Below are 12,224 nucleotides of genomic sequence, written 5' to 3'. Positions count from 1 at the left end.
GGAATTAGACCTCAGAAGTTCAGAAGGCAAGGCAGCCATTTGGAAGCAGGTAGTGGAAGCAAATGGAAATTGAATTCTGGGTTACCGTGTCCCCAAAATAGCCAGCCATAGGGCTCAGGGGGTTGGGAGAAATGAGTGAAGCCGCAGCAGAAGTGAGGAGGGAGAATGCTGAGGGGCCCAGGGCCTGGAAACCTTGAAGATGAAGGGTAGGAGGACAGGCTCAGGTGGTCTGGGTGAATGTTAGCTCTTGGGACTGTATATACATAATAGAGATTGGGACAGAGAAAGGGCAAGACTGAGCAATTGCATTAAAAATGTTTCAGCTGGCCAGGCACGGTAGCTCAAGCCTATAATCCCAGCACTTTGGGAGGCCGAGGCAGGTGGATCATGAGGTCAAGAGTTCAAGACCAGCCTTGCCAACATGGTGAAACCTTGTCTGTACTAAAAATACAAAAATTAGCTGGGCGTGGTGGCACGTGCCTGTAATCGCAGCTACTCGGGAGGCTGAGACAGGCAGGAGAATCGCTCGAACCAGGGAGTCAGAGGTTGCAGTGAGCTGAGATCATGCCACTGCACTCCAGCCTGGTGACAGAGCAAGACTCCCTCTCAAAAAAAAAAAAAAAGCTTCAGCAAAGATAATTTACGATTCTTTCAGGGCTCTTCTGACTTTTTTGCCATAATTGTAATTCAGATGTCACCATCCACATTGCTTAAGTTCATTTCCAGAATAAGGTAGGACAAAGACCTTTTATACACACTGCACAGAAGTTACTGTATAGGCTCTCTGACCCTTGGCTGATGACCACATCCTGCTGACTTTATCAACACTCCGGCTATAAACAAGAAATGAGAGCAAGGCAGGGTGAAGGGCTGCAGCCACATGCTGAGTGGGTCTGTGTCACTGTGGAGACTATTTCTGGTTGAAATAGCTATTGCTTTTTCTTTGTTGCCATAGGTGGAAATGGAAAAATTATTTTAGCTGTGCGTGTGGCCTGCAAGCTACTGAGCATTTTATCTGACACCAAAGGAGAGGCATTTTTTTATTGTTTTTATAGAATTTACCTTTGAGTTTCATTAGGTGTCTATATCTCTTTGCAATAGTATCTCTGTATATTTCCTAAGCCTCTGAACTCAAGAACTTCAGAACATTCAAATATGACATAGAATATGGTAATAAAAATTATAGGATCTTAAAAATAGCCATTAGATAATAAATAGGATTACGTTCTGATTTAATACTTGCAAGTCATATGGAGAATGAACAGAAGTAAGACAGGGCCACTCAGGTGGAATTCTGGTCTGGAAGGTGGAAGGCAGGGCCTAGGTTTGATGGTTAAATTTCCAACAATGACTGGAGAGATTCAGTGACCTAAACCCAGAAAACCACTGGCTTATGGTTGCCTGTCTCCCACTCCAAGTTGTCCCTATGCTGTCTGAACACGTACAGGCAAGGCAAGTAGTTAAGGAATCTATGAGGTAGAAATTTACAAGTAGAATTAAGTGTGGGAATAACCAGTTTCAGGGAAAAGTAAGAGTCTGTAGACCAGGCAGACAAATAGGTCAAACAGATGGCTCTACTGTTCAAAGCTATATGTGTGAATACTCTATTGATATTTTTCTTGTAACTAAGTAAAGCCTATTTTTAAAAAATACTTTTTAGGCTGAGCACAGTGGATCATGCCTGTAATCCCAGCACTTTGGGAGGCCAAGGCGGGAGGATCACTTGAGGGTCAGGAGTTCGAGACAGCTTGGTCAACATGGTGAAACCCATCTCTACTAAAAATACAAAAATTAGCCAGGCATTGTGGTGTGTGCCTGTAGTCCCAGCTACACAGGAGGCTGAGGCAGGAGAATCACTTGAACCCAGAAGGTGGAGGTTGCAGTGAGCCGAGATTGCGCCACTGCAGTCCAGCCTGGGCGACAGAGCGAGACTGTCTTGGGGGAAAGAAAAAAAAAAAAAGGACTTTTTAGCAGTCATTCAAAAAATAGCCCAAAAAGTACACAGTTATGGAAATAACACTAACAGTCTCAAGCAAGACACACTCACCCTGGGGTTAAGTATGCTTGGAGGAGGGAGAGAACAGGGACCCAGGAATGTATTATCATAAATCTCCATTTTTGCCAAAGACAAGCCTAGGCCAGCTTTCACCAAGTATAAGCCTCAGATTACCCAGCCCAGAATCACCTGGAAAATTGTTAAAAATGCAGATTTTTAGCCCCCAATCAACACTTACTGGATCTGAAGCCAGCAATGGGACACTGTAATCTGCACATGAGCTAACCGGGTGTTTCTAATACATCCTAATACACCTAATACTTACCTAGCTCAGGTAGCAGCAGCTGGTTACAGAATAATAAAACTGCCTGGAGACCTGGAATTTCAAACCTGGGAGTTTCTGCTTCAGTTTTTTCTATCTACAATGAAGACCACTAAATGCTGACAAGTAGCCACTAGGAAACAAATTTAGTGTTAACAAACTTTTTAAATATCTTACTCATATCTAATTAAAGGTATCTATTTTGAAAGTCTTCTTATCCTTCTTTTTATCCTCCATGAATATAGTGAACTGGTCACAGTTCTCTATAATTAAGTCCTCATTTACTAACTGTCTTAGTCTCTTTGGGCTGCTATAACAAAACACTGTAAACTGCGTGCTGATAAGCAACAGAAATTTATTTCTCATAGTTTTGGAGGCTGAGAAGTCCAAGATCAAGTAGCTGGCAGATTCAGTGCCCAGCGAGGGTCCATTCCTCCCTGTCACCTCACATGGTGGAAGGGGTGAGGGGTCTCTCTGGGGCCTCTTTTATAAGGGCACTAATCACATTCATGAGGGCTCTGCATGAATGTATTCTTTGCAATACTTGTACAATATCCGCTGAGATTCAGACTCGTGTGTGGTGGTTAAAATTGTAGGCTCTGGAGCCAGACCACATGGCTTCCAATAACAGCCTCACTACTCACCAGCTCTGTGATCTTAAGCATACTACATGCCATCTTTGTGCCTTTGTTTCTTCTTCTGATAAATTAATACCCACTAGGACTTTCCACTTCTGGCAGTATAACAGACAGATATTTGCAAAGGGCCTTCTCGTTCCTCCTGAATATACTACTACAAAAAAAGGTTAATGCATTCCTGTGCTCACCAGAAACTAGTAGAATCTCCAAGAAGAAAAACAAAACAATTAGCTGAAATCAGAGCAAGAGGCAGTAGGATATTAAGTGGAGTAGAAACCAATGAAGTAGAGTTCACCTAATAACTCCTGAAATCAAAAGATCAAACTTGGAGTTTAACCTAAGATTCCAAGGACTCAAAGGACTTTAGAGGTACCAGAACAATAGTATTCTTGGCTCATAACAGAAGCAAACATAAATCCTCTCTAAAGGAGAGCATCCCAAATTAAATCCACAGGATTCAGTATAAGAAAATTTGAGCTCCAAATAAAGATCACCACCAAATACAACAAGGATACAAATCACCAAGAGTGAGAATCAGCAAAACAACAAATAATAGACTGACTGGATGAATTGCAGATACTGAAATTAATATACAGGATGTAAATTAATTATGCTTGAAATATTTAATGAAATATATGAAATTGAAAAGCTGATCAAAGAACAAGAAAATATAAAACATATCTAGACAGATATAAATAAAACTCTCAGATACAGAACAAAAAAAGTAAAAATTAAAAAAATGGATGGAGCTATTTTTTTAAATTTATTATTATTATACTTTAGGTTTTAGGATACATGTGCGCGATGTGCAGGTTAGTTACATATGTATACATGTGCCATGCTGGTGCACTGCACCCACCAACTCGTCATCTAGCATTAGGTATATCTCCCAATGCCATCCCTCCCCCCTCCCCCCACCCCACAACAGTCCCCAGAGTGTGATGATCCCCTTCCTGTGTCCATGTGTTCTCATTGTTCAATTCCCACCTATGAGTGAGAATATGTGGTGTTTGGTTTTTTGTTCTTGCGATAGTTTACTGAGAATGATGATTTCCAATTTCATCCATGTCCCTACAAAGGACATGAACTCATCATTTTTTATGGCTGCATAGTATTCCATGGTGTATATGTGCCACATTTTCTTAATCCAGTCTATCATTGTTGGACATTTGGGTTGGTTCCAAGTCTTTGCTATTGTGAATAGTGCCACAATAAACATACGTGTGCGTGTGTCTTTATAGCAGCATGATTTATAGTCCTTTGGGTATATACCCAGTAATGGGATGGCTGGGTCAAATGGAATTTCTAGTTCAAGATCCCTGAGGAATCGCCACACTGACTTCCACAATGGTTGAACTAGTTGACAGTCCCACCAACAGTGTAAAAGTGTTCCTATTTCTCCACATCCTCTCCAGCACCTGTTGTTTCCTGACTTTTTAATGATTGCCATTCTAACTGGTGTGAGATGGTATCTCATTGTGGTTTTGATTTGCATTTCTCTGATGGCCAGTGATGGTGAGCATTTTTTCACGTGTTTTTTGGCTGCATAAATGTCTTCTTTTGAGAAGTGTCTGTTCATGTCCTTTGCCCACTTTTTGATGGGGTTGTTTGTTTTTTTCTTGTAAATTTGTTTGAATTCATTGTAGATTCTGGATATTAGCCCTTTGTCAGATGAGTAGGTTGCAAAAATTTTCTCCCATTTTGTAGGTTGCCTGTTCACTCTGATGGTAGTTTCTTTTGCTGTGCAGAAGCTGTTTAGTTTCATTGGATCCCATTTGTCAATTTTGGCTTTTGTTGCCATTGCTTTTGGTGTTTTAGACATGAAGTCCTTGCCCATGCCTATGTCCTGAATGGTAATGCCTAGGTTTTCTTCTAGGGTTTTTATGGTTTTAGGTCTAAGGTTTAAGTCTTTAATCCATCTTGAATTGATTTTTGTATAAGGTGTAAAGAAGGGATCCAGTTTCAGCTTTCTACATATGGCTAGCCAGTTTTTCCAGCACCATTTATTAAATAGGGAATCCTTTCCCCATTGCTTGTTTTTCTCAGGTTTGTCAAAGATCAGAGAGTTGTAGATATGTGGCATTATTTCTGAGGGCTCTGTTCTGTTCCATTTATCTATATCTCTGTTTTGGTACCAGTACCATGCTGTTTTGGTTACTGTAGCCTTGTAGTATAGTTTGAAGTCAGGTAGTGTGATGCCTCCAGCTTTGTTCTTTTGGCTTAGGATTGACTTGGTGATGTGGGCTCTTTTTTGGTTCCATATGAACTTTGAAGTAGTTTTTTCCAATTCTGTGAAGAAAGTCATTGGTAGCTTGATGGGGATGGCATTGAATCTGTAAATTACCTTGGGCAGTATGGCCATTTTCATGATATTGATTCTTCCTACCCATGAGCATGGAATGTTCTTCCATTTGTTTGTATCCTCTTTTATCTCCTTGAGCAGTGGTTTGTAGTTCTCCTTGAAGAGGTCCTTCACATCCCTTGTAAGATGGATTCCTAGGTATTTTATTCTCTTTGAAGCAATTGTGAATGGGAGTTCACTCATGATTTGGCTGTCTGTTTTTGGTGTATAAGAATGCTTGTGATTTTTGTACATTGATTTTGTATCCTGAGACTTTGCTGAAGTTGCTTATCAGCTTAAGGAGATTTTGGGCTGAGACGATGGGGTTTTCTAGATATACAATCATGTCATCTGCAAACAGGGACAATTTGACTTCCTCTTTTCCTAATTGAATACCCTTGATTTCCTTCTCCTGCCTAATTGCCCTGGCCAGAACTTCCAACACTATGTTGAATAGGAGTGGTGAGAGAGGGCATCCCTGTCTTGTGCCAGTTTTCAAAGGGAATGCTTCCAGTTTTTGCCCATTCAGTATGATATTGGCTGTGGGTTTGTCATAGATAGCTCTTATTATTTTGAGATATGTCCTATCAATACCTAATTTATTGAGAGTTTTTAGCATGAAGGGTTGTTGAATTTTGTCAAAGGCCTTTTCTGCATCTATTGAGATAATCATGTGGGTTTTGTCTTTGGTTCTGTTTATATGCTGGATTACATTTCTTGATTTGCGTATATTGAACCAGCCTTGCATCCCAGGGATGAAGCCCACTTGATCACGGTGGATAAGCTTTTTGATGTGCTGCTGGATTTGGTTTGCCGGTATTTTATTGAGGAATTTTGCATCAGTGTTCATCAAGGATATTGGTCTAAAATTCTCTTTTTTGGTTGTGTCTCTGCCCAGCTTTGGTATCAGGATGATGCTGGCCTCATAAAATGAGTTAGGGAGGATTCCCTCTTTTTCTATTGATTGGAATAGTTTCAGAAGGAATGGTACCAGTTCCTCCTTGTACCTCTGGTAGAATTCGGCTGTGAATCCATCTGGTCCTGGACTCTTTTTGGTTGGCAAGCTATTGATTATTGCCACAATTTCAGCTCCTGTTATTGGTCTATTCAGAGATTCAACGTCTTCCTGGTTTAGTCTTGGCAGAGTGTATGTGTCGAGGAATTTATCCATTTCTTCTAGATTTTCTAGTTTATTTGTGTAGAGGTGTTTGTAGTATTCTCTGATGGTAGTTTGTATTTCTGTGGGATCGGTGGTGATATCCCCTTTATCATTTTTTATTGCATCTATTTGATTCTTCTCTCTTTTCTTCTTTATTAATCTTGCTAGCAGTCTATCAATTTTGTTGATCCTTTCAAAAAACCAGCTCCTGGATTCATTGATTTTTTGAAGGATTTTTTGTGTCTCTATTTCCTTCAGTTCTGCTCTGATCTTAGTTATTTCTTGCCTTCTGCTAGCTTTTGAATGTGTTTGCTCTTGCTTTTCTAGTTCTTTTAATTGTGATGTTAGGGTGTCAATTTTGGATCTTTCCTGCTTTCTCTTGTGGGCATTTAGTGCTATAAATTTCCCTCTACACACTGCTTTGAATGCATCCCAGAGATTCTGGTATGTTGTGTCTTGGTTCTCGTTGCTTTCAAAGAACATCTTTATTTCTGCCTTCATTTCATTATGTACCCAGTAGTCATTCAGGAGCAGGTTGTTCAGTTTCCATGTAGTTGAGCAGTTTTGAGTGAGATTCTTAATCCTGAGTTCTAGCTTGATTGCACTGTGATCTGAGAGATAGTTTGTTATAATTTCTGTTCTTTTACATTTACTGAGGAGAGCTTTATTTCCAACTATGTGGTCAATTTTGGAATAGGTGTGGTGTGGTGCTGAAAAAAAAATGTATATTCTGTTGATTTGGGGTGGAGAGTTCTGTAGATGTCTATTAGGTCTGCTTGGTGCAGAGCTGAGTTCAATTTCTGGGTATCCTCGTTGACTTTCTGTCTTGGTGATCTGTCTAATGTTGACAGTGGGGTGTTAAAGTCTCCCATTGTTAATGTGTGGGAGTCTAAGTCTCTTTGTAGGTCACTCAGGACTTGCTTTATGAATCTGGGTGCTCTTGTATTGGGTGCATATATATTTAGGATAGTTAGCTCTTCTTGTTGAATTGATCTCTTTACCATTATGTAATGGCCTTCTTTGTCTCTTTTGATCTTTGTTGGTTTAAAGTCTGTTTTATCAGAGACTAGGATTCCAACCCCTGCCTTTTTTTGCTTTCCATTTGCTTGGTAGATCTTCCTCCATCCTTTTATTTTGAGCCTATGTGTGTCTCTGCATGTGAGATGGGTTTCCTGAATACAGCACACTGATGGGTCTTGACTCTTTATCCAATTTGCCAGTCTGTGTCTTTTAATTGGAGCATTTAGTCCATTTATATTTAAGGTTAATATTGTTATGTGTGAATTTGATCCTGTCATTATGATGTTAGCTGGTTATTTTGCTCGTTAGTTGATGCAGTCTCTTCCTAGTCTCGATGGTCTTTACATTTTGGCATGATTTTGCAGCGGCTGGTACCGGTTGTGCCTTTCCATGTTTAGTGCTTCCTTCAGGAGCTCTTTTAGGGCAGGCCTGGTGGTGACAAAGTCTCTCAGCATTTGCTTGTCTGTAAAGTATTTTATTTCTCCTTCACTTATGAAGCTTAGTTTAGCCGGATATGAAATTCTGGGTTGAAAATTCTTTTCTTTAAGAATGTTGAATATTGGCCCCCACTCTCTTCTGGCTTGTAGAGTTTCTGCTGAGAGATCCGCTGTTAGTCTGATGGGCTTCCCTTTGAGGGTAACCCGACCTTTCTCTCTGGCTGCCCTTAACATTTTTTCCTTCATTTCAACTTTGGTGAATCTGACAATTATGTGTCTTGGAGTTGCTCTTCTCGAGGAGTATCTTTGTGGCGTTCTCTGTATTTCCTGAATCTGAATGTTGGTCTGCCTTGCTAGATTGGGGAAGTTCCCCTGGATAATATCCTGCAGAGTGTTTTCCAACTTGGTTCCATTCTCCCCGTCACTTTCAGGTACACCAATCAGAGGTAGATTTGGTCTTTTCACATAGTCCCATATTTCTTGGAGGCTTTGCTCGTTTCTTTTTATTCTTTTTTCTCTAAACTTCCCTTCTCGCTTCATTTCATTCATTTCATCTTCCATCGCTGATACCCTTTCTTCCATTTGATCGCATTGGCTCCTGAGGCTTCTGCATTCTTCACGTAGTTCTCGAGCCTTGGTTTTCAGCTCCATCAGCTCCTTTAAGCACTTCTCTGTATTGGTTATTCTAGTTATACATTCTTCTAAATTTTTTTCAAAGTTTTCAACTTCTTTGCCTTTGGTTTGAATATCCTCCCGTAGCTCGGAGTAATTTGATCATCTGAAGCCTTCTTCTCTCAGCTCGTCAAAGTCATTCTCTGTCCAGCTTTGATCCGTTGCTGGTGAGGAACTGCATTCCTTTGGAGGAGGAGAGGTGCTCTGATTTTTAGAGTTTCCAGTTTTTCTGCTCTGTTTTTTCCCCATCTTTGTGGTTTTATCTACTTTTGGTCTTTGATGATGGTGATGTACAGATGGGTTTTTGGTGTGGATGTCCTTTCTGTTTGTTAGTTTTCCTTCTAACAGACAGGACCCTCAGCTGCAGGTCTGTTGGAGTACCTGGCCAGCCGTGTGAGGTGTCAGTCTGCCCCTGCTGGGGGGTGCCTCCCAGTTAGGCTGCTCAGGGGTCAGGGGTCAGGGACCCACTTGAGGAGGCAGTCTGCCCGTTCTCAGATCACCAGCTGCATGCTGGGAGAACCACTGCTCTCTTCAAAGCTGTCAGACAGGGACATTTAAGTCTGCAGAGGTTACTGCTGTCTTTTTGTTTGTCTGTGCCCTGCCCCCAGAGGTGGAGCCTACAGAGGCAGGCAGGCCTCCTTGAGCTGTGGTGGGCTCCTCCCAGTTCGAGCTTCCCAGCTGCTTTGTTTACCTAATCAAGCCTGGGCAATGGCGGGCGCCCCTCCTCCAGCCTCGCTGCCGCCTTGCAGTTTGATCTCAGACTGCTGTGCTAGCAATCAGCGAGAACTCGTGGGCGTAGGACCCTCCGAGCCAGGTGCAGGATATTAATCTCCTGGTGCGCCGTTTTTTAAGCCCATCGGAAAAGCGCAGTATTCGGGTGGGAGTGACCCGATTTTCCAGGTGCCGTCTGTCACCCCTTTCTTTGACTAGGAAATGGAACTCCCTGACCCTTTGCGCTTCCCGAGTAAGGCAATGCCTCGCCCTTCCTCGGGTTGCGCACGGTGCGCGCACCCGCTGACTTGCGCCCAGTGTCTGGCACTCCCTAGTGAGATGAACCTGGTACCTCGGATGGAAATGCAGAAATCACCCGTCTTCTGCGTCGCTCACGCTGGGAGCTGTAGACCGGAGCTCTTCCTATTCGGCCATCTTGGCTCCACCTATCTGGATGGAGCTATTGACCAGGCCCAGACTTAGCTCCTATTGGCACCACAAGTTTCAGGCCAAACGAGGACTTCCTAGTAGGCTACACCTGCCTGGTTTCATTTCCTGTAGTCATCTAGCCTGTACAAATTGCTAGAGATAGTCTCCTCATTTTATTAAAACTTTATATCAGAAAACATATTTAAATCCACCAAAGAACAAGGTGATTCTGACTTGACAACCCTGAGGAGTCACTCTATATTCTTCATTTTCTTTTCTGAGGAAATTCAGTCTCAATTATGGAGATCCAGAAACATTATAAAGCAATTTAGTCCTAATTCTATCAAGCGTAGTTTTGTGAATGAATTATATTTGTAAATATAAGGGATTTTTTTTAAGTGGTAACAAGACAAACTATATCTTGTGACTGGCTGGCTCATCTTCATTTACAAATAAACAGGATGATTTTCCAAACATACACTCTCTAAATAAAGGACAGTGTATTAAGTTTTTAAATACAAAACAAAAAGTTTCTGTTGGGAAAATTTTATGAGCAACTTGTTGAAATGTACAGAGAGAATACATTCAGTTAACCACCTACAATAAAATGACATGTTAGCAAGAGAAACAATATACCAATTATGCTGCAAGAAACTAAGAGATAAATCAACTATTTAAAACATGTAACAAAGGCAGAAGAGTTAACCATTTGTGAGACTTTAGCAAAATTCATTTCATTTAAAATCAGACACACCATAAGAAGTTCAGGTCCAACAAATCTTGTGGGTGTTGCCTTCCCTAAAAGAGATCAACTAGCTTGGCAGAATGGCTGGCATCTGTAGACCCAGCTATTTGGGAGGCTAAGGCAAGAGGATCTCTTAAGCCCAGGAGTTCGAGACCAGCCTGGTGGATATTATGAGGCCTCATTGCAAATAATTAAATAAATAAATGTTGTCAACTGAAGCTAACATAGCCCATTAATTGTTATGGTGTTGAAGTATTTAAAAAATTAGCCTGCAGGTAAGGTAATTATATGAAGGTTTTCTTTTTTATTTGCCTTAAGTAAGGTTTTTTAAAACCTCATATTAAAGTGCCTGAAAGAAAAAAAGACCAGTGCATATGAAAATATTTTCCTCAGAGCATAATCTGTAATTAGCCTGATCAAGCTTTGTAGCTTGCAACCAAGAGCAAATTAATGACATAATTGATTCTATAGTGCTTAGCATTTAGGGAAGATTAGCCTTCTTGAAAAATCAGGGATTTTTACCGTATTTTCAGAAGTGTATCAATTTATTTCAAGCCATTAGGTTAACAAGACACTAAATTATGATCAAATAGCATTTGGGTGACTTAAATGAGTTAAGTCATACTCCCAATCTAAGTGGAATCTTCGTAAATTAGGAGACACCCTGCACAAATCCAGGGAAGATGGTTCAGTAACTTCAGGGTAAATAGGGGGATGTCACCTAATGATTACTTTCCGTGATAGCAACTGTAAGGGATTCAATGCTGTAAAGGAGAAATGCATGTTTATACAACTTTACCTGAGTGCACTCCCCTCTCCATGGCACTGGGCAGGTAGGACTCAGGCAGAATGTCATAGTCTTACCTATCTGAGGAGTCAGAGAATGGAGTTTGGGCTGCCAGAGTGGTTAGAGGTCAAGATGGGAAATCCCTGAAAGGAGCAATCATAGAGAGAAACTCCAAAATCTGTGTATAAAATCCCCTCAGATCTTTGGCTGCAAGCAAGGCAAAAACCCCCATGATTCTAGGGCAAATAGCTAGAAATCTGAAAGTCCTGAGTGGGTATTTCAGCAGCTGACCACCTAAAGGTCTCCTGAGTTCAAAGTTCAAGTCTTGCAAGAATAGAGTGATGTGGCAAACACTTCACGGTTTCCATTAAACTTCAAAAAGCCCACACCTTAGATTTAGGGACCAGTTCCAGAACTAAGGGATTTGCCCTAAAACTAAGGACACCAAGCTGGATAGATCCACCCTGACAAAGCCTACAATCAAGCCCCTTTAAGTATAAGATGCTCTGTCGTAACTTAACTGCCTTATAGAACAAAACTCAACACTCTTTAGAGGAAGGTGATAGAATTCAGAGTCCCTAACATGTATTATCATACAATAAAATATTAGTAGACAGGGAAAGAAACAGGAAATTGTAAACCACAGTCAATAAAAAAATAAATCGGTCAATAAAAAAAGATATACTCTTTGGGGGAAACAGATATACTGATGCCCCCAATGTTGAAACTAGCAAACACTTCAAGGTAGCTAAATTTGCTAAACCTATAGCACCTATAGTATAAATTTATAGTATCTATAAAATAGTATAAACCCACAACAAAAAATGTTATAATTGGTGAAGAAATGGGACATTTCAGTGCAGATATGAAAACCATGAAGAAGAACCAAGGAGAAATGTTAGAACTGAAAAATACTACATCTAAAATTAAAGTTATTGAATGGGATTAACAGCAGATTGAACACAAA

Source organism: Pongo abelii, chromosome 15 (assembly GCF_028885655.2).
Source record: "Pongo abelii isolate AG06213 chromosome 15, NHGRI_mPonAbe1-v2.0_pri, whole genome shotgun sequence".
NCBI lineage: Eukaryota > Metazoa > Chordata > Mammalia > Primates > Hominidae > Pongo > Pongo abelii.
The sequence above is the reverse complement of the archived record's forward strand: the minus strand, read 5'-3'. Positions refer to the sequence as shown.